The sequence below is a fragment of the Lissotriton vulgaris genome, chromosome 1_1, assembly GCF_964263255.1.
Source record: "Lissotriton vulgaris chromosome 1_1, aLisVul1.2, whole genome shotgun sequence".
Taxonomy (NCBI): Eukaryota; Metazoa; Chordata; class Amphibia; order Caudata; family Salamandridae; genus Lissotriton; species Lissotriton vulgaris.
The window spans coordinates 765,253,859-765,274,105 of record NC_141685.1 but is presented as its reverse complement, the minus strand read 5'-3'; the positions used below and the strand labels follow the sequence as shown (position 1 = coordinate 765,274,105).

Sequence of the window (20,247 nt, the reverse complement as noted above, 5' to 3'; positions counted from 1 at the left end):
AACCTGCTTGAAATTACCAACCTCAAACAACTCTGCAATGAACCAATACACAAAGGAGCAACTCTGGACACAATCATCACCAAAAACGAGCTGGTCTCCTTGAGATCGATTTCTCCCACTGACTGGTCCGACCACCACCTCATAATGATTAATATTGACTCACACGTCAGAAACCATCCTATACGACCAGACAACCCTAAGCACTGGACCAGGAACATCAAAGGAGTCCCCATAACTGAACTGAAATCCAGGATTCAGGCTCATCTACTACCCCAGCCCTCCAATATGACAACTGATGACCTCACAACCCATTTTAATGCCACAATGACAGAGGTATTAGATTAAGTAGCACCACTCAAACATTTGAGATCTACCAAATCCAAATCTTGGTTCAACGTGGATCTTAATAACGAAAGAAGACAACTCAGACAATCAGAAAGGACTTGGAGAGTTAACCCTTCGAGTCTTAACCTAGCGCAACTTAGATCAACCCGGTTGGCATAGAAAAAAAAAATCACATTTTTAGAGGAAAGGACACTTTCTTACGCAGCCAACAAGACCAGGCGAAGAACAGACCTAGAGAACTCTTCAACATTGTCAAAGGTCAAACAAACGGCACACCCCCACAAGAAATAAAAGACACCCTAGACCATTGCGAAGAAATCGCCAGCTTCTTCACAGATAAAGTCTAAAAAATTGAGCAATCCTTCATCCAAACCTCAAATCCTCCCTCCCTCACTACTTGCCCCACTTTAGCCACCCTTGACCAAGCAGAGCGTAACCATACCACAGGCAACCAGGCACACTTCCAACTGAAAAACAAGCATTGGCATAGCCAATAGGTCTCGCGTTTGGGACCTTATGTGTTTAGCAAGATCTTTTGATGTTTGTTGTAGAGCATTGTGGCTGCTGTGCCTTATGTTGAACAGTTATATTAAAAAGTGTTAAGCATTGTTGTTACCTTTATACAAACGAAGACGACATTATATACAACTGAAAAACCGGATAAAAAAAAAATTGATTTTAACATAAATGTCTTTTACTTTTTTTGTACTTGCACTGCTGGAAACTTCTTTCTGCCTGTTCTCATGCTTGTTTGTTGTTGGACTTGGCCCTTCTGGCAGGTTCACCCCTAAACTTTTTGCTTTGATATGTGACTTGCTGTTGGTTGTTTTTGGCTTCTGAGCACTTTCACTGTGTCCCAGTGTAAAGTGCATGCGCACTCTGAGTGCATGTGGTGAGATTGGCCTGCCCTCCCATAGGAATGCATGGGGAATGTGTGTGTCCATGTTAGTTCCTGATGTGTGGGGAGTGCAGGGTCGAGTTTGGTACGTTCGAACTCGTGAGATTAAATGTTGTGCGATGATGTGTGAGGCGTTAATGTGTCTAGTGTGGAAGTGCCACTTCTAGAAGTTAGCATGTCTGTGTAATAAATGTGAATTGGCTGTCTGGCTTGTGATTGGCTGGAGCTGGCTGGTGTGCCTGGCTTCAGGAGTCAGGATGGGTCTGACCCTGTGGTGAGTGGAGAGATCTGCATATTGATGGCAGGTAGGAGTGCACCTGGGACCTGAATAGGGCTGGGCTTTCCCTACACAATGCTGGCTCTGCCCCCTGTGGTGCGACTGATGACCCTAGCCTGCCAGTGAATGGGGAGAGGGGCTGAGCACAACAGAGTGCTCCAAAACCAGCTGAGTCTGGTTTTTCCCTTAACCCTGCAGCCTAGACAAAGGATTTGTGTGTATAAAAGGGGGCTGCGACCCCTTGCAAAATGTTCTGCTGATACTAGCTTGAGGGGGGCCTGGTGCTGCTGGACGCCAGGAGGACCGCCACTGTGGACTGCCTCCCTGCCCTGGAGGGCCCTGTGAGCTGGCCCCTGGGCCCAGCATTTGCCCCCCCCCCCCTGCACTCGGACAGACTTTGCCTGGACTTAGCCACCTCTAGTGCCTTGGGAGCACTTGGCTTTATTGTAAATAGCACTGGGTTTGTAATTTAGAGGAGCGCTATTCCATCCTATCCTAGAGGGCTCTTCACTTTTATTTAAAAAGAGCACTGGGGCCACAGCACGAAGCTGCAGCGTGTGGGGACCCCCCCACGCTGTCCCGGTAAATTGCGGCGTTTCTGCAGCCTTGGCTGATTGTGTATGTAAATCGCGGGTGTCTACCCTGTGACTTTGCCCCCATTTCCGCATTAAGTTTCACGGGTGCCCACCCTGTTTCATATCTAGAAGTAGAGGGAGCCTACCCCTCGTCTACCTCAAGAAATTCACCGCCGCGGCTCGGGGAGCGCGAGAAACCGGAAGTCAGGCATCCTTTCGCCTGGCGGGACTTCCAGTTTGCTGGAGGAAGTCTTGCACATGCTGCTGTTGCTGGAGGAGAGCCCGAGTGAGGAGAACGGAGGCAGACGGGAGCCCACCCCGCCTGCGTGACTGGTGCTGAGTGCAGCCAGAGCCCCAGAGAGGAGCAAGTGCGGTCCGGAGAGAAAAGCAGCCCGGTGAGTGTCACAGCCTGGGGGAGCTCTGGGCCGATTCGAAGTGCCGGAGAGAGGCACAGTGTCCTGCTGTGTGTCGAGCAGCCCCATCTAGTCAGCGGGCCGCTCCACCAGGACGCACCTTTGCCTCACGAGTCCCCTGAGCGGGACTCCAATGTATGGGAGCATTCTTTGTCAAAATAGAGCCCACAAGGCTCCCATCAGCTGCATAATTTCGAGCCTGTAGGCTCCAATGTTTCGGGGGTATTTCGGGAGGTAGAGCGGCCCCGGCTGGCAGTGGGCCGCTCCCCCCAGTTGGCAGCAGTGTCATTGCGAGCCCACGAGGCTCCAGGGGGCATTTTCTTTCTCGAGCCCACGAGGCTCCAACGTATGGCCGCATTGTGGTAATCAGAGCCTTGGAGGCTCCCACGTGACTTGGGGCACAGCTGTGTCAGAGCCCACGAGGCTCCCACGTCATGTTTGGCCGCATTCCTATATTCAGAGCCCCAGAATAGAGCCAGGAGGCACACTGGTGCCAGGCCCAGTTCCTACAGCAGCGCAGCACTTAGTGGGCATCTGCTTCGTTTAGGCCTTGCACATTCTTCTTTGGCTGCCTGCGCAGCCAGCCCAGACATTGGGCCTGTGAGCCCCTGAGAGGCCAGGTTGGCCTGGGATCAGTTATGTGATTTTTGGCGCAAATGTGATGACCTACCTAATGTGATTTCTGCAGAATATGCAATGCCTTTTTGCCTATACCCCTAAATGTATTTTTATGCTTAGGAGGGTGTTTGCCTAGTATAGGTGATGCTAGTGAATTCATGGTTTCCTGCGTGATATTTGCCTAAGGTGTTTAGGATTGCGTAGTGTGTTCCTACCTTCTACCAGTGGTTACTGGTTGTGTGCTACATTAGCTATTTGGGGCTACAATTATTCTATGTTATAAGTGCTATTTCTACCAAGTGCTAGTTATACTACGTGCTTATTCCTGACAGTGGTTCATGTGGCCCTGTCCTATGTATATAATCCCCTGTAAATTCCGTCCGTGCCAGTGGCACAGTGTAAATTGTGTGTTTATTATCTAATGTGTTTGGTATAATACAAAGGCTATTTTTATATATATAACCTTGTGTGGATTTTTCTTTGTGGTGGGCCTTGGGTGTTGTTGCTGGGTGCGCACGCAAACGCTTCACACATCGCCTCCGGGATAAGCCGGACTGCTCGTGCCAAGCTACCAATGGACTGAGCACGGGTTATCTTGGCGGGTGACTTCCTTGCCCTGACTAGAGTGGTGGTCTCTGCCTGGCTTTGGCGCAAGCCTCAGCTAACCAGAAATCGCCATTTCTAACATTTGTTATAATTGTTTTTGTTATGGGGGAGCGGAACATCAATAACGGGGGAGTGGAGGTTGGAAACCAGTAATATAATGAGAACACAAGCAGCGAACAGACACTAGGGGAGAAACAGATGCCAGAACCCAAGGGCAGACTGACGTGATGCTTAGGTGGTGCACTGATACAAAATGGTGGTGGTGAATGATGTTTGGTGCTCAGGTGGTGACACTACATGGTGTGGATGGGAGGTATGTTGTAGATTGTGTGAGTTGAAATATGTTGTTTGGTGTGTCATTATGCGGTGTGTTTTGGAAATGTGTGGAGTTGATTTGTGTGGCCTGGAACTGTGGTGTTGAGTGAAATTATGCATAGTGAAATTGGTATGTGGCACTGAATGGTATTATGTGGAGTATATCTATGTTGCATTGAGTAGAGTGTAATTATGTGGGATGTAATTATGTGGCACTGAGTGGTAATATGTGGAGTGTATTTATTTTACATTGAGTAGAGTAATTATGTGGCTTGTAATTATGTGGTACTGTGTGGTATTATGTGGAGTGTATTTGTTGCATTGAGTAGAGTAATTATGTGGGATGTAATTATGTGGCACTGAGTGGTAATATGTGGAGTGTATTTATTTTACATTGAGTAGAGTAATTATTAAGCATGGGCGAATTTTGCGGATTCGCGATACGCGAATTTGCGAATTCGCGATCCGCGAATTTTTTTATTTTTGAGTGTTCACGGGGCGCTATGCGTGTTCGCAGGGTTTTTTTTGTGCGAGAACACGATGCGCCCTCTGGCTCATCACTGCCACCCGCTCATTTTTTGTGCCCTTCTGCCCTCTGTACCACTAGTTTTTGTGCCTTTCTGCCCTCTACCCCACTCGTGTTTGTGCCCTTCTGCCCTCTGCCCCACTTTTTTGTACCTTTCTGCCCCACTCGTTTTTGTTCCCTTCTGCCCTCTACCCCACTCGTGTTTGTGCCCTTCTGCCCTCTGCCCCACTTTTTTTGTACCTTTCTGCCCCACTCATTTTTTTTCCCTTCTGCCCTCTGCCCCACTCGTTGTTGTGCCCTTTCTGCCCTCTGCCCCACTCATTTTTGTGCCATTCTGCCCTCTGCCCCACTCATTTGTGCCCTTCTGCCCCTTGCCCCACTCATTTTTGTGCCATTCTGCCCTCTGTCCCACTCATTTTTGTGCCATTCTGCCCTCTGCCCCACTCGTTGTGCCCTTCTGCCCTCTGCTCCACTCGTTGTTGTGCCATTCTGCCCTCTGTCCGACTCGTTGTTGTGCCCTTCTGCCCCTTGCCCCACTCATTCAGCCCTTTCTGCCCGCTGCCCCACTCGTTGTGCCCTTCTGCCCCTTGCCCCACTTGTTGTGCCCTTCTGCCCTCTGCCCCACTCGCTGTGCCCTTCTGCCCTCTGCCCCACTCGCTGTGCCCTTCTGCCCTCTGCCCCACTCGTTGTGGCCTTCTGCCCTCTGCCCCACTCGTTGTGGCCTTCTGCCCTCTGCCCCACTCATTGTGGCCTTCTGCCTTCTGCCCAACTCGTTGTGGCCTTCTGCCCTCTGCCCCACTCGTTGTGGCCTTCTGCCCTCTGCCCCACTCGTTGTGGCCTTCTGCCTTCTGCCCCACTCGTTGTGGCCTTCTGCCCTCTGCCCCACTCGTTGTGGCCTTCTGCCCTCTGCCCCACTCGTTGTGGCCTTCTGCCCTCTGCCCCACTCCTGTTTTATTTTAGAATGGCGCCGGCAAGCTGCCAGCGCCATTCTAAAATAGTTACTAAGTTAGCTTCATCAGGAAGCACTAATAGATAAAATAAAGCAGGTGCTCGAGTTGAAGCTCGAATTCAGTTAAACTCTAGCACCTGCTTCATTTTATCTATTAGTGCTTCCTGTTGAAGGTAACTTAGTAACTATTTTAGAATGGCTATGGCAGCTTGAAGCTTGAACTTTTTCCCCCCAGGATCCGTTCCGCTCGCGGATTTTCGGCAAATTCGCGGATTGCGAATTTGCCGAAAATCCGCGAGCGGAACGGATTTTGTGCCCATGCTTAGTAATTATGTGGCTTGTAATTATGTGGTACTGAGTGGTATTATGTGGAGTGTAATTGTGACGTGATTATGTGGAGTGTGTTGCATTGAGTGCAGTGTAAAGCACAGGGCACATCCTGAGTCTAGCGCCACATCTAACCCTTACGTGGGTGATTAAAATCCAGGCGCTGCAACACTCATCTTGCCACAGCCGGTCCTGAACACTTTCGTGGGAGCTTATAACTCCAGGCTGCTACAACCTTGACTTCCTGCCACAGTGTGTCCGGCAGTCTCTGGACCCTAAGCCCACCAGCTTCAATCGACACTCACCCTGGTGGGATTTCCAGTTCCAGGGTGCACGCGGCGTTCTCCCGCCTTCTGCATCGCGTCACCGCTGCCACAGGTGAGGGGGAGGCGGTACCAGCGCGCTACAAAGCGCAGCCTTACCCCCTCGGTGCGGGACGCACCCGGGCCAAGGGCGGGCCCGTTCGTGCCCGGAGACCGGATGAGGCCGGGCCGGGCCACTCCTCTAAACCACCTGCAAACACAAGGGACGCGCTCTTAATGGAACCCCATGGGTGAGGGCAACGCTCATCTATATAGTCACCAGGATCTGCTTGAGTCGTTAAGGGAGCGGTGTCCTGAGGTCAGGATCATAAGACCTAGCAGCAGTTGCCTTTGATCCAGAACAGCACAACAGACGGCAGTACTCGAGGGACTTTGTCGCCCGAACGGATCTCAGTGCAAGTACCATCAGTCTTGGAATCCACTTGACATTTTTGAGTCAGCGACAGGGCCTAGGTGCGTTTGACTATCTGGTTATTCCTGGACTTGCTGGCCTTAAAGATTTAACAAACTCATAAAAGTAAGGACGATATCGTTGGTGTAACTAGAACCTACTTTTTTTTAGCATATGTGTACCTTAGTGCTCTTGATGGGTTTGATTGCCCAGCTGAACTGTTAGTTGAAATACCAATCATTTACAGTATAACTTTGTAATATAGTCCTGAGGAATATTTCATCATTGTGGCTTGTATTGATTCATGCAACTCCCTTTTATCCTTTACTGTATATAATTTTATATTGCACTAGTCACCTTATTCTCTCTAGCGATTTTGCACAGTACAAGGGAACTGACTATTGAAGTTGGATATTCTGTTATGAGTAGGCGGAAATTAATTCCAGGGAAAAGCGTGGTATGAACTTTAGACGCCTTCTTAACGAGGGCTGAATCTGTTCTTAATAATGAAATTTTACTACCAGAATGCAGGCTATCATTGGAGCGCCTTACTTCGCATGGCAGGCTCTCTTACTTCTGCTTTTCCCGAAGCTCTGCCAACCCTAAACCAGGATATGCCGCTAGACCGGTTGAGTCAAGCTTTAGTTGGTGATCCTGTAACAGTGAATATTTCAGTTTCCTCTATGTCCATGGAGCAGGAACCCAGCCCAGTTAAACCTAAACTGAGAACTAGAGGACAGAAAGCAAAAATGAAAACTAACCGCCCGAATAACTCACCTGCTGTAGTGAGGAAGACTCGGGGAGCCTTGAAGCTTAAAAAAAAAATGTTGACGAGCACAACTAGGAGAACTGAGGATGCTGTCCCCTCTGCTGGTGTTAGTAGCGAGGTCGATGCTTCTATTCAGAATCAGAACAGGGCAGAGTCACCAGCAGACTGGAGGGAGATTTTTGGGGTAGGCTATTAACTATAATGACTACCCGAATAGACCCCATAATGCAGAAAATAAGTTCTGTTGAAGATAGACTGTCTAAATGGGAGAAGCTGATGGTATATGTCCCCCAGAGGAATTAACAGCAACTTGTAATAAGCCTAAAGTCCCTGCAACTATGAAGGTGGAAGAGCTGAGCGAGACAGAGAAGGGGGAACCTCCGGTGTCAGGCAATCTTATATCGGAAGCGGTGCCCGATAACTGTCCCACTAGTCCAAGGACGGCGAGTATAGATCCTGCAGTTCGCAGACAGCAGTCCTCAACAGCAACAGGGCCCCCTACCCTGCAGAGAGATAAGAGACAAGAAGATGAGACTCCTCAGGTGACAACCCTTCCTACCATTGATCTTCCTGTGGAATCCACCCCGTATGTAGTGATCTTGGGGAGTGTTCCTGCTCTATTAGGGAAAGCAAAGAATATGATCAGCTCCTCAATAAAATAAACCACTGGTTCACACAACACTACCGTTGGCCCGCATATACTTAATATGCTTATGGCTCGTAGAGTTAACTAGATCGGGGGCTCACGTTAACAAGGGACTGATAACTATTATCATACATTTTGATAACCCCTACTCTGCTGGTCGGATACTTTCTAGGAATTACAGTCTGGCCCCCTTAAAGGGCTCTGCCATTAAGATACTACCCTTGGGATATTTTTACAGGCCGTTTAACAGTAGGGACAGGACAGCAGATGGCAAGGGGGAACCATCAGTCGAAGGTGGCCAATTAAGATCATATCCAAGCCATCACTCTATTCCCCCAGTTCAACCGTTGTTAATTGGGGATAGGCGGTTTGTCCATGACCATAGATTGGTGCTAAACAGATTTGATACCCTGACTGGTGTGGAAGAATGTGATTGACTGTGGGCCCTGAATTTGCAGGGTCTGAGCAGGCCCAGGATCCCAGGATCTCAGGGAGGCAGCAGAAAGGTCTTCAAGGCCGTCTTCGAATAACTTTTTATCCTGGATTATAGCGGGGTTAGCAGCTAAGTTACAGGCTCCTAGATGGGTAGCTTATGTTAAACAATCTTTGGTAATAAGCCTAAGGAAACTTGGTCGATAGATTGCGACCTTTTCCTGGAAGGCTACAAAGCCTATTTTGTCCCAGCTAGACCATCTTTGAGTGGGAGACCCAGGGTGGTTTAGTCACGTATATTTCTGTGGCTATTAACAGCAAATTACAGGTAATGCCCATCATACACCCAGGTATCCTGGCGATAATGGCCCACAAGGTGGGGGAGGGGGGGGGGCGGTACAAGAGGGGGGCATGAGCTGGGAAATTGGTAACTTTTATAATTCATTTTCTTCCCCGTCTGAATCTAGTAACTTAATTGCCCTGGGAGAGGCTATAAAACAATCCATGAGTCAAAGCCTACACAGCCTCCTGGTAGCTGGTGACTTTAATATACACCCCTGTGGTGAGCCACTTACGGTTTGCATTTCTGAATTAGGCTGCCCACGTATGTACGGTTTCCATATCGAACATTCTGTTTTAGGAGGGCAGTTAAACGCCATGATTAACGAATTAGATCTGGTGGCTACGATGTCTTTACACGACCCGCGCACTAACTTTCCGGTGCCCACATTTAAAGGACACGGTAAGGGGTCTTTTATGGACTTTATTTTAATTTCGTCCTCTCTACAATCTTTAGTGAACAACTTCAAATTTATAGAGAGTGAATTTAGGGACCATAATCCCCTAACGCTCCGTCAGGTCCACTGGCAGAAAAGGGTGGAGATTTATTAAATCAGGGCCTATTGCGGCCAACTGACGGTAGGGGCAGATTAAAATGGTCTCAAGTAACCCCAGAAATATTTTAGGACAAATTTAAAATAGCATGCGTCGATGAACTGTCTGTTTAATGGAGCGGTCCTCACCAACAGAGATCTCAGATGCTTATAAGTCTATTTCATACAAGGTGCCTGCGCTTTTATCTGTCCCAGCAAGAGCACAAGGTCCCAGATGGTTCGACTCCCACTGCCCTAAAGCAGCGAAGAGGCTGAGGGAAGCCTTGTCAATTGAATCCAGAATCCAATCTGCTGTTCTAAATTGTCGCAGGGAATATAAAGCGGCCCTTGCTTTTCGAAAGGGAGCACTAAAGGATGAAGCAAGGAGGGAGCTGCTGGAATCCAGCACCTTCAGAAATAGCTCGAAGTTTTGGAGCATTGTGAATAGACCCCTGTTTTCTCAGGAAGGGGAGGCCTTGCATCCCACATAACTGAGGGGGAGTGAGTACTACATTTTGAGACCATGTTTGATTGTCTGCCTAGGCATAGTGACAGGGAGCCTTATGATACTCAGAAGGTTGTAATAAAATTTGAGAGGGGTGAAATCATGGGTGGTATAACCGGTTTAACTGTTGGAAAAGCACCTGGCCCTGATGGGATCCCTCCAGATCTATTTAAGTCCGATCCCCCTTCTGGGCCCCGATACTGGAGTCTGTATTCAATGCAGTAGCACAGTATAGTTGTCCTCAGTCATGGGCAACATCTACTATAGTTCCTGTTTTTCAAAAAGGCGACATAAATAGTACCCACTGTTATAGGCCCATCTCACTAATAGAGTCGGTGGTAAAGGTGGTAGGTAGGGTCCTTCTTGAGAGATCATCCTGGGGGGGGAGGATGACACGATTCTGTCGGAAGTCCAGTATGGTTTTCAAAGGGGACGGTCTACTGTAGCTCAAAGTCTTAATTTATTTCTGACTTTGAGCAAGTATACTGTTGCACGACCTGGGACCATTCACCTTGCCTTCATGGATTTGTCATCGGCATTTGATTGTGTCAATAGGAATAGGCTCTGGCAGTCCATGAGCGAAATGGGAGTGGAGACCAGTGTTTATTTTCTGGAGGACATGCACAAGTCCACTAAAGCCAATGTCAGGTTCTCACAGGATCTGCGTGTTACGAGGGATTTTAATATTAAGTGGGGTGTTCGGGCAAGAAGAACTTCCAATTTAGAGTGGGAGATTCTAAGAATCCCCGTACGAATGTGTTTTCCTACTTAGGGGTCCTCTTTGATGACAAGCTTATCTGGGGCCCTTTACTACAGAAAACAAAAGGGGACCTGGTTAGAACAAATTCAGCAATCTTCAATTTTGCATCCAAATTAGGGAATAAGCCCACAGGAGCTATGCTACAAGTGTACCAGGCGTAAAGTCTGGCCATAGATTTGTATGGTAGCGAAATATGGAGATCTAATGCTGGTCATACCCTCCAGGTATCGGAAAATGACTCTTAAACGCTTATTATGTGTCCCACGGGGTACATCCTATTTAGTGGTCCATGAAGAATAGGGGTCCCTTGTGAGGACGATGTACTCTTTGCCACCCTTGACCTGTTGCTAAAAGGTTGTTTGAATACAGACCTCCCTCTCACCCACCTGATCATAAGAGATTGCATGGCTCTTGATAACTCTGCTCACGTTCCGTGGCTGAGCTATGTGAAGAAAAGCTTTGGAAGCAGTGACGGCTGGTGACATTTGAAAGTGGTGAGGCGTAAAAAGATAATCACACTGCACCGTAGCGAGTGACCCCGAACCCCCTAAGGAGGATTCGGGGGGAATTCCCCCCGAGAAAATTTTGAAAAAAGAGTGGGCAAATGGTGCATTTTCAAGCAAATTTGTGAAAGCAGGAAGGTTAATAAAGCAATTGTGAAAGTGCAGTTATTACATTAATAAAGTGGTGTCATATAACATAGGTAGCTGCTTATTCATCTTCATCATAACCACAGAGCTTCATAACAGACTTTGAAACACAATGCATTGCTGAGTACCTCACAGATGCAACAAATACAAATTCAAAGGAAGACTGAAAACTGGTATTTTGTTGTTTTTGTCATTGCATCCAGATATATGATACAACAAGTAACATCATACTTAAAAGAAGTCAGGACTACTGGCTTTGTCGATGGTTGTTAGTTGCAAAAGAAAAATAAGCAGCAACTGTGGCTTGTATATAACAATGAAAAAGCTTCCACATAAAGCCCTGGTGACGGTTATTTTACAATTTCTAGAAGAAGCTAGTCTTACACTCCAAGTGTGGAAAAGGAATGGAGTAAGCAGTGAAAACAGCCAGTCCCACAAGTCACAGAAGGGGTCTGAGAGGTAAGGAGTAAACAAGAGGGCAAAATAGTCAGGAAGGAAAGAAGAGCAGCGTGAGAAATGAGGGGGTGAAACCAGTATTAGGAGGCATTACCGAGGAGGAGGGAAGACACTTTCCTTGGCATGACGGTGGGGGAAGGTATATGATATTACTCTTTTTGAATGCGATCATTAAAGTTATTATTGTCTAATCATGGGTGTTTTGCACATATGCTTTTCCTTTCCTGCTGACAACTGAGACTTCACTGGCCATTATCGGCAGATAATATTTAAAGTGAGCTACAAATCTGGGTCTACCATTTTTACCAAGCTCGAAAATCTGAATTTGTTTCAGTGAGAAGACATGGAGAGTCACGGTCTCATTTATATCGGGTCAAGAAAAAGGTACATAAAGATAATGTCTGGTGTAATCAAAAAAATAGCTTTCACCTTGAAAAACAAACAATACTTCCAGGGATATTATATCACATCACTTCCTGTGATATTTGGCACCGTAAAGCTTCATGTTCATGGCATGTTACTACAACTTTCATAGGCAGAGATACAAATATGTACCTTTGCTTCCTTTAGATTATCAATTATATAACTGAGTAAGGTCAGGGAATTCATAAACCAGATGATCCTTTAAAAAAAACTCAGTGACCCCCCAGGGTGCATCCCGTAAATTGTAAAATGAAAAAGAAAAAGGGAATCTAGTTGCAAAATAAAAAGCATTATTGCATGCAAATTCCACTGGGGCAATAACACCTTCCAATTACAGAGACAATTTAACATAACACTAGGGGTTCTGTTCCGAAATGTTGGTTTGCCCTTGGTCTGTGAGTTTAACCCCGATGAAAGTGCTTGTTCAATTGCCAGGCAAAAGGAATCTCCAAACACTAGAAACATTGTTCGTCATGATCAGAAAAGATCATAGTGGGAATATCATGCAAACAAACAATATAATGTAAAAAACTTGTGTTTTCAAGTACTGTTTGAGAGAACCAGGTGAAATGAACCTTATTACTCAAGTATCAGCAGTTCTCTAATAACTGAACAACCTTCAGAACAAGGTAAATTGGTGACAAAATCAGTAGAAATGGCTTGCCAATGGTGAATGGCTATATTCTAGCATGTGGCAACATACATGAGGGACAGTGAGATCTGGTGGGAGGAGGCAAAGAACAATGGACAGCGGAAGGAAGGTAGAGGGAGGCAAGCAGCATTACAGACAGGCAGTGAAAGCGCGAGCAGTGTAAGGATACTGAGCAAAAAAGTCAATGGTTTGCAATAAGCAGACTCCACTCCACCCCTCCCCTCCTCCCATATAGGTCAACAAAATATCTTGCTATGCACATCTGATCCGATATCTAAAAAAATTGTATTCCAGCAATCAGAATAAATATTTCTGTCTAAGGTAAAACTGCTTTTCACAGAGGTATCTTAGTTATATCTCCGTTTTGATTACTGAAACAGAACTAGTTTGCATGCTGATTTGATTTGTTGTAACGGGGGCCTTCTGCCACTTAATTCCCAGAACAATTTGATTGTTCAAAATAACACTCGCCCAATGTGCCCACAGTTTTCCTGAGCCCAGACTTACGGAAAGGGGATTCATTTTATACAATAAGATACGAGAAAGCGATTAAGTGTCAGTGGTTTTAGCATCAGAAAATAGCTGCTCTTCTTATTTCCGGTTATTTTTTATGCGCTGATCCCTACAGGATATTAATTGACATTTCCAGTGCGTGAAACACATGGTAATGGTCCGGCATCTCTGCAGCGTGATGCATTACAGTCCATTAGTTGGTGCAGTTGTGGTTTGTCTTACACTATTACACATCAATGTACTGAATTGTGTGAAACAAGAGACTTAACAAGCTATCCAAAACCTCATCTCAATACGGTGAGCCGAGAATACCTGCTGAGCCATGAATATTATAGTGCGGCCGTTTTCATTTGTGCGCGCCTATTGCAAAGCATAATATTTCCACCTGGACCCGAACCACTGCGGTTTGCACGAAAAAGTCCGAAAAATATCAATTTCAGGAACAGCAGGTGCAGGGTTGTCGTTAACTTTGCCTGGAGAGCCGGTGACTGGATGTTGGCTCTTCGCATCTGACATGTTATAGTATATGACTAAACACGCCGTCCCACAGCGATTTGAGTACATTATTTGCATTTAACATAATGCTGTCATCGGAATGGTTTTCCGTGCTTGGGGGAATGAGAGACCTTTTATCAAACTACTGGTGCTGTTTTGTGTCAGTTTCAGAAATGAAAGCCGCTTTTCAGACGCGAAATAGGCCTCGATTGAGACATTGTGTTCTAAGCATATTATTAAAAAGACTTGTGTTTGTATTTTTCAGGTCCATACCTGCACACAGGTCCGGTAGGATTAGAATTTCACAACTGACCTGAACGCAATGACAGACTTGACGGCGACTAGGTGAAGTGAGGCCTCAGACCAGACAGTCTCTGTCCCTCATGCGCACGAGTCGACCACGAGGAGACCACAAGGAGGAAGGGAAGGTGTAGGGTGACACTGACTGGCCGTGGGCCGGCCCGATATGCCCAGCAACTAGAAATGCCCAATCCCTGAATGGCTTTACACTAAGCCACTAGTGATTGGGCATTGCTTGCTCACCATGTGTTAGATGCTCCCACTCCCGCGGTGAGACACTAGACCTGAACAGTCAGTACTACTGTTACAGGACACTACAGTACAGTAGTAGCCAATCCTGACGCTGCTCTCTTTAGAGGAGAACTGCTCTCTAAAGAGAGCAGCATCAGGATTCGACTGAGCACGAAAAAAACGCCACTCCTTTTTTAAGCACTGGGGTATGTTGCATGAGCAAACCCCGTACTCTGCAGTGCTTGCTTTTCCAAAACCATTTAGTTTGCTAGCTGCACAAAGGCAGTCGGGCAAACACCACATGTGCAGTGCACACTGTGCCGGCACTCCTGCGCCACCCAGTGTCAGACCGTGCATACTACATGACAGTGAAGCTTCAGCAATCAGGTTGACACCACGGCCGCAGGCGCAGGGCAATAATTATCGGGTAATTTATTCGAGTGGCGCGTTAATTTATAAAACTTCTATTAACGCGCCAGTCGAATAAATTGCCCGATAATTATTAGTGGGGCAACGCCCCACCGCCCAAATGGTAAAACCGCCACTGTTTGGAAGGCTAGGTCGGGGGGAACTATTTACCAATCCCGAATGCATTATTAAGAGGGATATGGAGGTAATCAAGATAGCCTTTTTGTCAGTATGGACCATGGAAAGGGAAGCCAAGGAGGTACAGAAACCTAGCGTGCGGACAACCATTATGCTTAAAACAACCCCTAGGGCAGAGCCATACCTCATGGGGTCTTTGTCCTCACATAAAATTTGTTTATTAACTAGGTTTCAGCTGATCCCTTTTCACCTTCAGCTTGCCAGACCCACATGTTTTTACTAGAGGCAAAGAGGCAGCTCCCTGCGGCTGCAACAGACAGTCTCAGAAGGATATGCTGCATTTTATGTTCTTATGTAAATTTTATGATTTCCCTCGTAAACGCTATTTTGTTCCTATTTTAAAAAGAAGGAATTTTAGACAGGTTCGTCCTGCATTGGTGTATTTGCAATTATTGAAAAAGGACAGTTTATTTTTTATAGTGGGTTTTTTAAAAGCTATTTTTTAACTCCAGGAACTACATGGATCAGTAATGAGTTTCTCAGGTTTTAAATTTATTAATTTTCTATTGCCGTTTTTGTTGTCATCATAATATAAGTACTGTCATTTAAACTGTTTATGTTGTGCTACTTTTATGGTTTGAACAAACCGAATAACGTTTTTTTAACTGAACTGAGTGCAGTGAAATTATGTAGCATATAATTATGTGGCACTGAGTGGTATTGTGTGGAGTGTATGTTTTATGGAGTCAAGTGTAATTAAGTGGCATGTAATTGTGGCGCTAAGTGCTATTATTTGGAGTGTATGTTGCATTGAGTGCAGTGTAATTATGTAGCATATAATAATGTGGTAATTGTGATACCCCAAAGCGCACTCCATCAATGCATGCACCAAGGATCTGGGGACTACACCCTTAATTCTGCTCGAGTTTAGCATAGTGTTGAACACGTCACCTTCAAAAATGACTACATCACAACGCAGTAACAATAGAAATCTGTTCCCTGAAGCCAGACAACCCTCCTTTGCCCGTGTATAGTGCTCGGCTGCCTTTAGGGTACGTTTGCGATCTACAGATACCCCATATGTACATAAATATTGTACCAAAGCCATGAGGGAGGTGGAGTGCTAGGCATGTCATACACACGTGCACTGAGTGCATTTCACTTGTGCAAGCATTGTGCGCAGCCTCTCGTCTGGAGGATGCGGTGACTACGTCACTGTTGCTGAGTTTTTCATTTACTAAACGGACTGCCTGTTCCTACAGAATACTAACCCTGGTGTGGGACTCCTTCTGCGGCACAGAATGACTGAATTGATTCTTTTGACTCTATTTACAGTGAATTCAAACCAAATGCATCCAATTAGTAAATGTGTGAACTTGAGAGAGAGGAGGGCTTAGTTCAAATAAAGGACAAGAGATGGGAAGAGATAATAGAAGATTATAAGGAACACAGAATAGCAAGTTTAAGGAACAGGGTGGAAGAAAGGGTAAAAGCAGGGTAAGAAAGGTCACCCCCGAGCATCAGTTTCAGGAGAAAACTCAGAACCTTTAGAAGCTGCAGCGTCCCGCGAGTGGTGCGCACGCTGTCGTGTGAAATCTGACAAATAGATGGCACACTGCACACCACTGCTTGTAACCGCAAGCCCTAGGCCTTTTCATAAAGGTGTGAAAAGTCCAGAGCGATGTCAAGAGGTTGTTTTGCTCTAGGCTCGACCTAATGGCGCTAATTGGTCGAACTTCGAACTCATGTCGGAAATTGAAGTCTTCAAAATAGTTGCAAGCTTAAAGCCTACTTCCCACACTATGGACCCCCCTCCCAATCACACTAGCAAAAAAAAAAAAACTCAACCACATGATTACCCCTTTCTGGACAAAAATCATCAACTCCTCTCCCACTTCAGGTTGTGTCCCAGACTCCATCAGCTAGGACAAATCACACCTATACTCAAGAAACCAGCGGCTGACGCTAACGAGATCAACAACCTCAGACCTATTTCCAACTTACCGTTCCTAGCTAAAACATTGGAGAAGTGCGTTCAACAACTTAAACATATGGATAACTTCAACCTCCTCAACACCTTTCAGTCGGGTTTCAGGAAAGGTTGTAGCACCGGAACAGCGATGCACAATATTGCAGATGACATCCACAGAGCCTCAAATGAAGGTGAAGCCTGCCTCCTCATCCTTATTGACTTATCAGCAGCATTTGACACAATCAATTACCGAGCTCTACTTGAGACTCTAAAGAGGCGCTAGCATTAATGGCACAGTATTAGAATGGTTCACTTCCTTCTTGCAGCACCGTCCGCACCAGATTAAAATCAACTCCTGCCACTCTGTACCAACATGAGTCAAACTTGTAGTCCCGCAAGGATCGATCCTCTCACCATCCCTCTTCAATATCTTCATTGCACCTCTTGCAATTATTCTGAAACAATCAGGGGATCAATACCACGTATATGCAGATGACACACAAATCTACTACAAAATCCATCACCCAGTGACGTCTGACACCTAAATGTCACCCTAACCAAGATGCAAACCCAGCCTAACGTCAACTAATTAAAACTGAACCCAGACAAAACAGAACTAATACTTTTCTCTTTCTGAAAAGTAGCCACCGACCAATTCAAGACTGGCTCGAGGAGCTTGATGCTCTAAACTGCTCCCTCGTCCTATCCGACTCGGTAAAGTCACTTGGCATTACCCTGGATGAGTTGTCAACGAAGGACCACAACAAGAACTCTGCAAAAAGTGCGCTTTACCTTTCATATCTCAAGACAATCTTCTAATCATTAGTCTTTTCTAAACTGGACTATGGGAACGCTGTTAGAGGGAGATTTATTATGGGAAAAAGGGCAAGGGGCTGAACTGCAGAACTGAGAGCCTGCAGAGAGTGACTGAGGGAGTGAGCTAGGGACAATAGGGGTACCTTAATTTGTACCAGGGTGTACAGGAACGCTTGCTCTAAAAATAGAGAAAACATATGTGAACCATGTAAACTGAAGCTGAAAGTTTAACAGATTTATTTAGAAGATGCAACTTCAAGAAACTTCAATATAAAGGTATAAAAATCACATTAGTTCTGAATCCAGGGCTCCGCATTCTCAGGTAGCCACTTGGATCAAATTGCATTTACTGAATAGTTGCTTTTGAACAGTTAGAGTCTAAACCTTAAAGACTTAGACACATTTATAAGTTGATGTAAAATACATTAAATAAGAAAAGCACATTTCATCTGGGAATACTCACATCTGCCTATAAGTGAGAAATCCTGAAAATACAATATAAACACTTTTAAATGTGATAAAGGGAAAAAGCAAGGTTACAGAGAACATAGTAAGTATAACATTTCATATTGCAGAGTATAAAATACATGAACAAAGGCTGTCAAAATAGCCCTTGGGAAAAACTCACTGACATTTATGTACAGACGAGGATTAGTTCAAAGATGTGTTTGTGGACCTCCTTTTTATATTCTTTAAGGCGGTGAGAAGTCTATGGTAACGTCATCTCACGCCACTTCTCCTACCTGCGTCACTTATGGGATTGTGCTGCTTACTTCTTTTTCCATACATCTGTGCAGCCCTTCCTGTAACTGTGGCACGTAAGCTGGGCTAAAGGTCATGCCTCTTAGACTGGAAGTCTGTCGTAAATTTGCATCGGACAGCAGAAAAATGTGTTATTAGGTAAAGGGATGTTATTTATATGTATATACCAAACTGTACGTCCTGTTGCCACCTCCATCACTCCAGCTTGACGTAGCTGCGGGGGGAAAGTTCCCCTTTTCTCATGCACAGTCTTAGGATGTGGTCCATTGTATGTCGAAAGAACAGGGGGGGGGGGGGATGTTGAACTTTAACGTTCGTGAACTTAGCACACGAGTAGGGTGGGGGCTCAAACAGGAGCGAGCAGCCTCACAGACAGTGGAGCTGAATAAAATCTTGATCAGACATGCCTTTAGTTTGCTAAACAGAAAGATGGCAGTACTCTGGCCAATCTAACCAAGGCCTACATTTTAAACAGAAGGGCCTACACAGGGGTTCATGCTGGCTAAGTGATAACAATGTCTCAGGATATCATGTGGCAAAATCAGTCCCTCACATTTCCCCCTTTTTGAACACCATTCGAACCGCATATTTAGCTGGCGCCGGGGGCAGTGGCCAAGGGGAGTAATGAAGAAGCGGCTCTACGGGGCTTTTGTTCAGGGCAGCTCCTAAGTCTTCAAGCGGTCCCCCTGATTGGTCACACATTGTCTCCTAAGGATGCACCAAGTCTCTACACAAGGGGAGTGGGGGCCACTATGCACCTGGGCTTGGTAGTGACTATCAAGAGGAACCTGCAATGTGCGAGAGTCAGGGATGGTGAATTCTACTCTATTTAACATTGCTAATTCGTCCCCATCCCGTGCGTATTCCTGTGTATACTCCCGAGTCTGCATAATTCATCCCAAGTACCTTAGCGCTGAATCTTTTAATACAGTACAGTATTATCTGTGTCCCGAAACACAACAGCAACACACAAAAGATAGGCATAATACATTTTTGTACAGCAGACAGCCATGAAGGCATCCAGTCCAAGTTGAACCAATTAGGTAAAGCGTCTGCTTCTGCACCTCCCTCCTCATGCATCTGTCTTCCCAGATTGTCCAAGTCTTCAATGGCCTTTGTAAGTGTGCCATTGTCCGTATCATTGGCCAAAACGAAAGTACGTTAAATACGAATGGGTACAGAAAGTACAGCAGAACCTCCCCACGTTGGCACATACACCACCATGCATCGCAGTTAACTGGTCTAGAACATATCTGTGCTCCAGAACCATAAGTCGCAAAGGTCGTAGTTCTTTCATGAAGTTGAACCCATAACAGGTGTTGTTGACGAGCTGCATTAGCTCATACCTAGTGACTTGAAGCCAGCGAGCATTGGCTTTGGTCTAGAACAGGGGGATAACGCCCCCGAAGAAAAGTTCAGCATCATTGAAAAGGCGGAATTCTTGTGGAATCTCTTGAAATGGGCCATCTGAGAAATACTTCTTGACTTCCCTTTTTCGGTGGAGTAGTAGGGTGACATCACCAGTCATTGGGTGGGTATGAATGTGGGAAAGGTTCGCTGCTGGAACAACCAGATGCAGTACATGCATGTGACGATGGAACAGAGTCCTTGCCAGTGGGGAGGCAGCTGCAGGTAGAGGTGCTCTCCGCAGGCCCAATAGATGTCCATGAGGCTGGAGGTGCCGTACTGAAGGTCCGAATTAAAAAGGGTTGCTGCAATTCGTGTTTCGAGCCACAGGAACTGTTCCATTACCTAGGAAGCAAAGGAGAGGAGACTTTAGCTTGTAAGCTCTTTTTGGTTTTTATGTTGTACCCTCATTGAAAGTGTACTTTCTAGTTTCCTGTGTCCATATCTCAGCACACTCCCTCCCAATATCCTCATTGA

At 46.0% G+C, this 20,247-nt stretch overlaps 1 long non-coding RNA gene across 1 annotated transcript in view; it reads right to left on the bottom strand.

Annotated features, from left to right (window-relative positions):
* The window catches only part of LOC147747791 (uncharacterized), a 93,867-nt gene extending 79,726 nt beyond the window's left edge, over positions 1-14,141 (bottom strand). Inside the window, exon 1 of the long non-coding RNA XR_015308409.1 lies at positions 14,050-14,141. This is a non-coding gene — a long non-coding RNA (uncharacterized LOC147747791). The remainder of the gene's footprint in view (positions 1-14,049) is intronic.
* Between the last annotated feature and the right edge of the window lie 6,106 nt (positions 14,142-20,247).